Source organism: Haliotis asinina, chromosome 6, assembly GCF_037392515.1.
Source record: "Haliotis asinina isolate JCU_RB_2024 chromosome 6, JCU_Hal_asi_v2, whole genome shotgun sequence".
Classification (NCBI taxonomy): Eukaryota; Metazoa; Mollusca; class Gastropoda; order Lepetellida; family Haliotidae; genus Haliotis; species Haliotis asinina.
This window is the reverse complement of record NC_090285.1, coordinates 61,373,757-61,385,911: the sequence shown is the minus strand read 5'-3', so window position 1 is coordinate 61,385,911 and position 12,155 is coordinate 61,373,757. Positions and strand designations below refer to the sequence as shown.

The 12,155-nt window shown below is 41.1% G+C and overlaps 1 protein-coding gene across 2 annotated transcripts in view; it reads left to right on the top strand.

Moving 5' to 3' along the window:
• Nucleotides 1-12,101: 12,101 nt before the first annotated feature.
• Nucleotides 12,102-12,155, top strand: part of LOC137288234 (mycolipanoate synthase-like) — a 30,982-nt gene continuing 30,928 nt past the window's right edge. For both annotated transcript variants that reach the window (XM_067820682.1, XM_067820678.1), the window contains exon 1: nt 12,102-12,116. The gene's annotated coding sequence lies outside the window, so the exon portion shown is untranslated. The remainder of the gene's footprint in view (nt 12,117-12,155) is intronic.

Below are 12,155 nucleotides of genomic sequence, written 5' to 3'. Positions count from 1 at the left end.
ACCAGACTAAACGATTGTTAACCATACATTCCATAGTATTACAAACACCGCTCGTAAGTGATATTGGTGGGTAGTTAGAAGGATCAGTATGAGCCCGGCCAGGTTAAGGGACAGGAATCACAATAACATTTCTACATGATGATGGGAAATGGCAAGAAGCCCATACATTGTCAATAGTAGTCAATAATGTTACTAAAGACGATTCAGGTAAATGTTCAAGTAGCTGATAATGTACATTATCGGGTTCTGAAGCAATTTCATGAGCCTGCCCAAGGGCAGTATGGAGCTCATGAATGGAACAAAATTGATTATAATCCTCCCCATTGTCTGAATAAAAATTAATTTTCTTCTTTTTAATCGGTGTTTAGATTTCTGGTAAATGCTGGTAAAAAAATTAGATCAGGAGAAATGTTTAACAAAGGTTTCACCAGTTTTGGCAATATCAGAAGTTTCAGTTAGAGGACTGTCACCCTCCTTAAGCCGGTGGACACTAAATTTAGATCCTTTGCCTTTAATTTATTTAATCACTTGGTTGTACAGTTGATAGAACAGCGGGAAAATGATTCCTTCCACAAAGGTCACCATGAACCTACCATTCAAATTCATTTAATAAGTTTGAGTCTGTAAGCAAAAGATCTATTGAAGAATAACTTCCAGTTCCAGGATAGAGGTAAGTAGGAGAATTATCTTTGAATTTTATTCCAGATGAAATCCTGAAGGATTTTTCCTTTTGTGTTTATAATTGTACCGCCCCAAAGTGGATTGTGTTGTTCAAGTCACCGGTGACAACACAAGGTAAAGGAAGTTGATCGTATAACTCTTAAACATATGATTACTGAACACAGGATGAGGATGGAATGTAAAGAGAACTTAAAGTGAAGACAACATGCAAAGTCAGCCCAACAGCAACGGCTTGAAGACGGGTATTAAATGGGACAGCGCTATGGATTTAACGCTGCCTTACAATAATTGAAGATCGTCCAGTAGCCTTACGACCTGAAGGGGAGAAACAATGGTACGATGTATACCACAGTAAGTCAAATGTATCAGTTGACTTGAGATATTTCTCCTGCAACTCCTTGAACGAAAAGCTGTAAATCACTCAAATTTTTCTTCATTCCTCTACAGTTCCACTGGATCATAATTTGAGCATTCATTTAGGGTGTGATGTTGAAGAAAGCTCCAGGCCTTCCTTCTTTGGAGAGTGGCACTTGGAGCAGGTGCTCATTTGGCATGACAATTCCATGTCGTCAAAAAGATCACACCACTTTAACAGTGACACAGGGTCTCTTTGTCCTTTTGGGACACGTTCACTTCTGTGGGTTTTGAATAATCAACGTTAGCATTTTTCTTCTACACAAGTGGTGCAGATGTTTGAGTTTCAGATGACGATTGAGTAATTGCACCAGAAGTAAGATAATTAACACACATAGGTGCCTGTGTATTCACCCAGGTTAAGTCAGTTTCACAATCAATGGAGTGAGTGGGGGTTTCCATCACTGCAACATATGTTGACTTACTCTGCAGTGCAGTGTTGCCTCTGTAAAACTAAAATTCATGTCTGTATTGATGTGTTGGGTGGCCATTTCAAATTTTCAAACCATACACTCCTTAGAGGGGGATGTGTGTGAATCAGAACACATTGACACATCTTGGTTCTGATGCACAATATTGATCTTTGTAACTGCAGCAAAAACGGGCAGCATTATTATTAATTAATTAACTTTTGATTATGGTCGAATTTCTGACAGTTAAAACATGATTATTCTAAGGGGATTAGGAATATTCATGTCAATTTTCACGGAGAAGCATCCGTCTTTAAGAGATTGGGGTAACTTTGGAACATCAAATGTAAGCAAATAAGTGTTTGAAGACGAATAGACTTCTTCAACGTGAAACGCTTTGCCTCAACTACACCCTGCATTCTTAATTGATTTACAATATCATCCGTCGAGAGATCAGCGAGACTTTTGTCTCGGTCTCGGATAATACTTTGCTGAAGTTGAGAGACTTGTGTGGATAACATTTTACAGGAACATTCGCAAAGGGTTTTGTTTCCATGAGATTTGTTGCCTGTTCTCCTGACACATTCCATCAAAAGTGAACCACATCTAATTTTGGTTACATTCTTAACAGTTCCAGCAATGCCTTGAATTGTATTTTCAAATAGAAAATGAGAACAAGAAGTTAATCTTTTCTCACTAGACACAATGAATCCATGACAGGTTTCACATTCTAAATAGCAGAGTCTGGTAAATGCATCTTCCTCATCATCAGTGTCATCTGCATGATAACATTTTTGTCTTTTGGGGGGATTTGTGAAGTCATGATTCTATAGTTTGTGGTTCACTCCACTGGCTTCCCACCCACCATGGAGTGTCAACAAAAAAAACCCAATGTCATATGCTTGCGGGCCTCTAACAGGCAGCATCAAGGATACCAAGAGAGTGTACTCCAGTGGTAACATTGAATAAAATGTACTACCAGATTGGCGCATGAACCATCGCTTTTCTGGACAAATAAAGACTCTAGGCAAGAGTATAATAACCATATTTCCAAACAAGAACACTTGATTACCAAACCGGACCAAGGCATAAAGTGAAGGAACAGAAATTAAGTAAACAGTAAGAAACAAAATGTGTGCAAATAAAAAATCATATGCACAGGTTTGGCATGACCAACCTTTTGAACTGAACCCATTCAACCACCCCGTCTAGGTGAACAAAGGGTTAAAGGGTGTTATGAGCAAAGGGAAAGCGGTTGCAGGTTCCCAGTGCCCTCAACCCCTAGACTCCCATCTTCCACCGACACAGGGCCGCAACTAACGGCAAACGGGTTGGTGTGCCAAATATGCACCCGTGTCCACACGGGCGAGCCAGATACACCAAGGCCTGATTGCTGGTGACTGGTTGGGTTACACCCTCGTCAATTCAAGCAACATGAAGCTAGAAACGGATTGGGGGGTGGGGATTTAAATCCCGAATCTGAATATTTTGTCATCATATCTGTCCATACCAAGGTACCTATTTCAGGTGCTGGGCACTTGGTATTTTGTACATATAGTCTCTGACTATATTCTGTTATTGAAGTCCTGTGACAACAGAGGAAACTTTCCAGTTTATTACTCATTGTGCTTTGCACTTGTATATGTGACATCCTCCTGGTGCTCCACACTGTGCTTTTCACTTGCTGGTTTCAATTGTCATTCTGTAGTACTCGCATTTGATCAACTGTAAGATAGTGGTTTGACTACATCGTGTTGGTGTTTGCGCCAGCTATTTTCTGATCATTGTGACCTTTTGTTTCCGACAAATAACAGAGGTGAGTTTTCTGCACTTTTGCATCATATACTTCAACCACTTCAATCTGTGAAAATAAGTAGTGATGCAAAGTGATCCAACTCAGAATGAAGTGTGGAGATTTAAACTACACCGATCTTAAATACAACCTCCATATAGCCTTCAATGCCTTTGATTATTCACCTTAGGCCACAACTAGTGCAATAGTAAATCAGGAAACATGTTCAGTTGGTCAGTCTCGACATCATGACGATAAAGATTGGAGGAACATGAGTTGGATATTCTCCAAGATGTCTACTCCTACTGAGGGTAAGAACCGCAGAAGCCACGACAGATATGATGGCGGCTCCAGTTGGGTGCCAGACGGACGTCAGCAGCGAGAGGATACTATCGTCAGGTCTCAGCACTCAGCCGGATCAAGGAGGAGAAGGGTACTCAAGCCTGCAAACCACCAGGGGCGATCCCCATGCCAGAGTTATTGATGTGGTGGTAGACAATCCCCAAGTCTAGAGAATCGACGCAGGCGGATACCCAGTCTGGACCATCACTACAAAAATATGCTGGTTTCCGGAACACTGAAACCGAGAAGAGACGTCATGGAAACGAACATTTCCAGTTGGTTTTCAGGGAGTTTCCAAATACGTTTGGAAGTTATTTTGAGTCGTGATAAACCCATTAGTAATAATATACTAGAGATATTTGTGATTTTTTTTTTTCTTGCAAAGAAAATTTTTCATTCATCAACACAATGAACCATTTTAACCGTGCGTGACCTGATCCAGATCACAGTAATATTGAGTTCTTGAGTTAACCGAGTGCTGAGTGAAGGAAGCCATCTCTCTTGCTAAGAATCCGACACGCTATTACCCACATTACGGATGGTTTCCAGGTTTCTGGAAACCGTCATTTTTGTAGTGCATGTATATTGTAGTAGAGGATCGCTGAGTCTGGATCATTACCTGAGACCCATAAGTCCAGATCATCACACAGAAGTCCAGATTGCAGACAAGCATGCCTGCTGCTGAAAACATTGAGTCACGAGTCATTGAGTCTGACTGGCAGCTGTTCTATCCAAAGTTTTGGTACTTTGAGGAGATAGAAGGGTGGGATGATAAGAGAAAGAAGGATGAGCTGTACCTTTGTGTCCGAGACAAAGTTGCTGCCTTCTTCAACAGGATAACTGAAGGGCGACCCAGTGTGTCCTTCGAAGAGATAATCAAAGATATGACGATACAGTTTACATTCAGAGAATCCCCAGAGACTGACGTTATGTGGTTTGTGGCTATGAAACAGGAGAAAGAAGAGGCATTACTCGATTGAGCTGACAGGGTTTAAGCACGGGTGTTTCATGCATTTGTGGGATGTTCGCAAATAAAGAGTCCGACCTAGTTGATCACCAAGATTTGGCACGGCTGTTATGATAAACAAGCAGGAGCGTTTGAATTTAACCTCTACTGGAAGACTGTGGACACAAACCTTCAAATCATCAGAAGACATCAGCATACATCAGAGGATATCTACGGATATATAAAGAAGGAGAGGCGCAGGTCATCAAGAGATAGGACGCCAGCAAATGTCGTATCGGATGATGAGAATATGCAAGTGAGAAAGCTTGACACTCAGGGAAGACATAACGAGATAACAAGTTATTGACACGTACACTCAGTTATCACAACAGAGCTTTGATAAACTCTCAGGACAGCTTTGAAAGACAAAATCATTTGACAGAAACGGACAGACTTACAGAGAGAAAGCAAAGCGCGAGCTGGCCCACAAGCCAGGAGCGAATCTGTTATAATTGTGGAAAAAACGGGACACATGTCAGGAGAGTGCCCAAAGAAGAAATCAAGTGAGAAATCAGTGTCGTTTCAGGATGAATCAAACTCCGTAGGGTCGAATGAAATGGCCTTGACTTCGACCCTTCGACACAGAATGTGGCCAACTGTTTTCTTCTGTAGACACAAGACACTCAATAACAGGCGATGTACATTATGTTACAGATTCAGATTGGAGTACAACTTTCACAATGGATCTAGGGACCAGTGACAGGCCTAGGGACTGTTACATTGATGATAGCATCCATGATGTAGTAAAGTGGAGCAAAGTCGACATGGGAGGTGTAGTAGAACACATGCCCACTGGAGATGATGTTGCTGATATCTCTCTCCCCTCAACCAACAATGTTTGGAAAGAGGCCCGCGTGAATAAACCAGGGCATATCTTATATGCGACAGATGCAATGTGAACGAGCTTCAAACTCTGGTGTCTAAGGTGACAGGGAGGTGACAGTTTCAGGAAAATGTGTATGTGGCACCTATCAACGACAAATATTGTTGGGCCTTGATTTCATGCGGGAACACAAGGCGTGTATTGAAATGGATAGGGATTTGGTTCGTCTTGATGATGAGATGTTCCCCCCACATGCTCGCTGAAGGAACCAGCAGTGTGTAGTATGCAGCTAGCTATAAAGTGTGAAACGATGTTGCCACGAAGAATGGTTTTGTTGTGTCAGTGCACAATCCCCAACCATCAAGAGAAAAACTTCTTGCCTGCTCACAACTTAGACACCATGATCCCAAGAATGCTAGATTAAGAATCAACACCTAGGTGTAATAAATCCCTCAGAGGTAGAAGTGACCATCGCCAAGGGATTTATCATTGGCATGGCCACTCGGGCAGTTGTAGAGGAGGAAGGATTCCCAAAAGGAATATATGGAAGTTGCAAAGCAGATATAAAAAGGACAAATAGTGAGGCTAGGATCATTCCTGAACACCCTTGTGATTTGTTGTTCAGGTCGTCAGAGAACCTTACAGAAGATCAGGTCAACATGCTGGAGGAACTCTTGATTGAGTACCAAGATGTGTTTGCAATGCACGACTTGGATCTGGGTAACTTTACAGCACCCAAGCACAGTATTGACACAGGGGGCACGAAACCCATTAGGATGAGAATGCAGAGAACCCCTCCTAATTTTGTGGATGAGGAGTTGACAACCTTAAAGCGGATGTTGAAGAGTGACGTCATTATTGACATCCAAATGGGCTGCAAGATTGGAAATTGAATGAAAGAACCAAGAAAACGTTCCCTAACTCTGACGTTGGTGGAGGAATGCCTGGAAATGCCAGGGAATGTGTTGATGCCAATCTGGCATAATCAAGGAATCTGATCAATACAAGACTGCATTCATCACGAAATATGGACTGTTTGAATGCAAAGCAAATGAGTCTTGGTCTATGTAATGCACCAGTTTCATTTGACATGGCCACCAGTCTCGTCCTCGCGGGATTAAATTGGAAGATCTTACTAGCGTTTCTAAACGATACCTGTATGCTGGACAACACCTTTCATGACCATCTCAGCAGCCTGAGGCAGGTACTGCAGCGTTTCTGAGACTATCAGCTGAAACTCAAGCCAGCAAACATGAGCTGTTTCAGCACAACGTCGAATTCCTTGGCCGCACTGTCAGCAAAGACCGTCTGGAGTCTGGCGTGAATACAGAAGCTGTACTGTCTTGGCCACGCCCGACATGCATAAAGGATGTGGAAAGGTTTATGGGTGTTGCAAAGGAAGGCATTCACATGGGGCGAGGATGAGGAGTCGGCATTGAAGGTTGCCCTAACATCAACACCGGTTCTGGCGATTGTCAACATCGAGGATGCTTTTGTGCTTGACACTGATGCAAGCAACACTGCTATCAGAGCCAAACTCATCCGGATTCAGAATGGATCAGAAAAGGTTTTAGAATATGGAAGCCTGGCACTTACCTCGGAGCAGTTGAAGTAATGCACTACCCGAATGGAACTCCTAGCAGTGGTACATTCACAAAAATGTACAGACATTACATTCTGGGTGAAGAATTCACTCTGAGGACAGACCACAGTAGCTTCCACTGGCTTTGGAACTTCAAGCAACCCACAGGACAGTTAGCTAGATGACTCAAAGAACTTAGCCAGTATCACATGAAGTTGGATCATAGACCAAGGAATCGTGGGAATCTGATGTTTTATCCAGGATGCCTGTACCTGTGGATCACCCCAATGTTGACATCAATGTCTGTCCGGAGGATTTACCTTGCCGGGTTTGCAGATACTGTGTTAATGCTCACCAACCTTGGTCGTACTTCAAGGACACAGTTTATGACATAGTTCCCCGAGCGAAAGCTAGGACATTGTGCTCAAGTGAAGGTTATGCCATGTCTGATGGTTTCCTTGGAGAGGGATGGGACCTATCTCTGCTTACTGAGGTGGCGGACATCAGTCCAGTGGACACTGGTTGTTCAGAAGACTCTCAACCACCTGAAGTAAACATCAGGGAAGTAAAGACATACCAGCTGGCCATGAGTGATACAGTTACAAACATGCCAACCCTTGCAGACATCAGGAATGCCCAGAGAGTCGATTCGGACCTAGATATCATCTTGGGATATATTTTAACTCATTAAGGCCGAGAGACGCATATGCGGGTGAAATTAATTAGCTTCTCACAGCGAGAGTCGCGTATTGGGGGTTATAAAAAGCACCTCCCATTCAGCGAGAGCCGCATATTGGGGGGTTTAAATTTTAAATTCGTATTGTACCTATTATTTCATTGAATTTAGCAGTAATGATCAAAGATTAGCTTTTCTTACGAGAGAGGTTACTTTCTGTGGTAATCAGAAGAACTATCAATGTGTTTTGATAACAATTGCTTGCAATATCGGGGGCTTATACAGGCAAATGAACACATCTGCAAGAAAGGGGATTATGAGATGTTGTTACAGGCGGTAAGTGTTTGTTACTCGTCATTGGCAGTGAATACAAAGATACTCTGCACATTGATTGAATTAACCGTGACAAGGTTACAAAACCTTCTTCTAAATTAAATCATTCATTCATTCATTTTGTGGAGTCCATTGTCAATCTTCTGAAATTCGTTTGCTTTCAAAACAAATATAAGTGTGCCCATCTTCATAAATATTTGGGGAGATTCAAGTGCAAGAGTATACATCACAATAAATCAGTATCGTGTAATTTATTTTAATTCTATAATACATCTACTTGAATTGTGATATTTATTCGTAACAATGTGCAGATTATATTGAAACGTTCAGCAAGCCATTATGTTTGATGTACAAGTAGTGTGCGCAAAATGTATATGCAAATAAATACTCTCTCTACTCAGTGGTTGGGTTGGGTTATCCGGGGTAAAAATAATCTGATTGTAAGGATTTGAGCGCTTTAAAGAAAAATAAACTCAAAGTGCTTGTTAGTCCTACATGTACATTTCAGGCATCCTCACGATTATGTATGTTCACGATACAACTTTTTCATGATAGCTAGTGTTGATAAAACCGAAATCCAGCATATCGATTGGTCAACGATCAAACCAATAGTCAGTCTGTATTCAAGCTGTCTAGTGACCGAATGTGCTATTCAGAAATTTAGCCGACGCCCCATCACCTGTCTTGTCCTCTGTGACAGGTATCTCATGATACGATTGGTCACAGATAAGAAATCATCCACTATATTGAACAGTTGAGATACAAAACGTCCTATTCGGGAACTTTGATGATGCCCATCCCATGACCCTTTGTCTTATGTACGTGCAAGGAATAGCATTATACAATATGCATACATGTATGTTCCTGTGATAACGTATATTTTCGGCGTTAAATCTAGATGAACCAAAGTGACAAACTGTGAATCTGTTCCATTTAAGTTACAGATTAGCTGATTGGTACTTACCTTAAAATATTCAGTATATACTACCAACGTATCAGCAAATACGTAAGTTTACCCTGTCTCAGTTTCGCTCGAGAGTATACGAGGTACAGCCGTCAGACTGTTTCCGATTAATGCCAACTCTACTCAGAACCACTCCTGTTTAAGGTTTCGCTCACTGGTGTATGCAATCCAGGCGAACCTGAGCCTGCAAAGCTAGACCTCGAGTCTCCCTCTAGTCAAGAGTCTGTGGCAGACGTATCCACCCCATCCAGGCACCCTCAGCGTACTCGCGCTCCACCAGTGTGGTGAGTGGTGAGTGGTGAGTGGGACTTGATGCAATGACTATGTTATTGTTTGTTCCTTCACATAATCCATTCTTACAGACAGTGTTGCCCAAGACATTACGTTTTGACAAACATTGATAGGTTATGTTCAAGTGACTTCTTTTCTCCGGAAGGCAGGAGGAAGGACGGTCACGCCCTCACGCACGATCCGCGTTCATTTCATCTCCTTTGTACGTAATGGTATAGTTCACCATTCCTAGTTTGACATCATCGTTGTAATGGTTGCCAAATAAACCGCATACTGTTGAGTGATCGGTGTTGAGTACTGGCGCTTTGTTTGCTGAATATGAAAATACTGAAAATTTCAAACCTCTCAGTGTTACATTTTGCCCGTTCTGAGCTGATTTCTTACACCTTTTGTCACGGCAAATTTATACGGTAACAAAATGTCTACCTGTCTGTCTGCTAATAACAATGTGCAATGCACAACGTAAATCATTGACCACAAGCAGTTTGAAATTAACACTTATCGGGCTTATAAGCCATAAACAAAGAGCCGGCTATGCGTATGGCCTAATGATCCAGTTGCCAATGAAAGGCTCCATTACACCTGAGTGCACACCCAAGGGCTCTAACTGAGTTCGGTATCGCGGCTGCTTCGTGTGGAGGGAGGTAAACCCAAGTACAAAATATTGCAATTTTGATTTGCGATTATACACTTATAATTTTGTTTATTTTTTTTCTTAATCAGCAATGCATTTCACAACTGTGTTTTGATGTTTGATGTTTTTGGTTGCATGTGAGCTTTAACCGTAACAAAATATATATCTAGCAGATTCACTAATCGATGATTACCAAGATTTTCACACATCCTGAGCATGAATAGATACACAAAAAATTCACATTTCCGATTTCTTGGCTTAGCCAAGCATAACCAAATCCATACTGAAATAGGGTGTATCTTATGATCTTAACTTTACATAACATTAATATGGGGGTCTATTTTGTGGCATATGTGAAAGTCTACACCAGAATTTAATGACTCTTTGACATGTACATGTGCTGTACTGGGAGTCTTCCAGACTTAACTAACCCATACAAATATGTTTTGAAACTTGGAACATCCACCTGTAATAGTATCTACAGTTTGTTAATACAACCAATGCAGTGCAGACTTCTTCTTTTGTCAGGATAGAACGAAATTTATGGGCAAACAGAATTAAAAATATTGTTTGAACAAGCCAGGAAATTGGAGATCACAAAATATTTATTGAATCATTTAGACAGAAATTACATGATAATTTATACCAGTCTTCGCAGTTATCTCTGGACAACAGCCATAAATGTTTCTTCTATATGCAGTTCAATTCTTTGTTGGATGTAGAGACCTAATTGATAAATAATGATATCCCTCAATATTTAAAGAATACATATGCCCGATGTTGTAATTTTAAACTAGCCGTTGAAACTGGTAGACATACTAATGCTGTATATGATGAAAGGCACTGTCTGTTTTGCAAATCAAATGGTATCTTCGCTGTTGAAGATGAATGGCATGTGTTGTATATCTGTCATGCATATTCCCATATCAGTTAAAAGTACCTATCAAAATATTTTAGTAAATGTCCTTCAATCACTTATTTTATATTAACATTACAACGTAAAAATGTTAATATCATCAATGATGTATGTCTGTTGTCATACTTTGTTGATACGAAACACAAATCTAAACCAAATACATTATATGTGCTCCGATTAATCATCAGTTTCCGTGTATGTATTCTGGATGGGAGGCCTGTTACTGACATAAAGTTCTGTCTATTCTGTTTGTCCATATAAATTGAAAACTTTAAGTAATCCCAGTCAGACCAGAGAGATAGTGAACCTGAGGAAATCTAGATTTCACTGACGGCTATAACATAGCAGAGTTCATGGGCTGTCAAACAGGTTTAACGTCTGCTATATTCAATCTGCAGGAAAATTCACTGCAGGGTTTGAGTTACAGGGTATACATGGTTGGTGGGACCAACATCTCCAGTAACATTAACATCTGCCAACGCTTAATTCGTAAGTGGGGAGACAAAAACGCTAATGAGGCTAAGGGTACCATGTTTGTGAAACATCTGTGATGCCTGTGAAGTCTACAATAAAAGGTGAATAAGGACGCCCTAACGCCCTACAGACGTTTTATTGAAGGAATGTGGAGGCATTCAGATTTGACAAAAATGATGTCTGGCGATTTAACTAATATGTAGCCATGTTTTTCTTTTTAAATTGAACGCAGAAGTTGACTGCACAACGAGAGCCAACGAGGAGCAACAATACACGTGTCTTTACAATGAATATCGTATCATCGTAAATCTATAGCGATTCTTAAGCACATGCTCATGACTTAGTCGTGTTTGTGAAAAGGTCGTTGACGGGATTTCCTAGTCACATAACTTCGTTCAGGGACTTATACTACCTTTTACATCAAACATGAACCAGATAGTACGAGCGTTTATGCTACATACAGTTTCTGCTCGGGCAAATGCAATGTTCCCTGCATACATATGACCGTCTACATTGGGCATTTCTTTACACTCAGTATCTCATGTGACTAATGCATGGTTCATTTATAACCGTCTCCGAACCGTTACGGCGAGACACGCCACAACTGTTCATCTTACTACAGCCGTCATATTTTCTTTGGCTACACGAAGTATGCAAATTGTAACCAATCGTTTCATACCTGGATGTTTCGTGGGGAATCGAGCAGACCACGTGCACCTCTTCTCTGCCTATATATAGCTACCCTTCAGTTGCAAGATAGGGACCTTCTCCTTGACAGGTAAGAGTTTTCTGAATCTTACACCAGCCACCAACCACC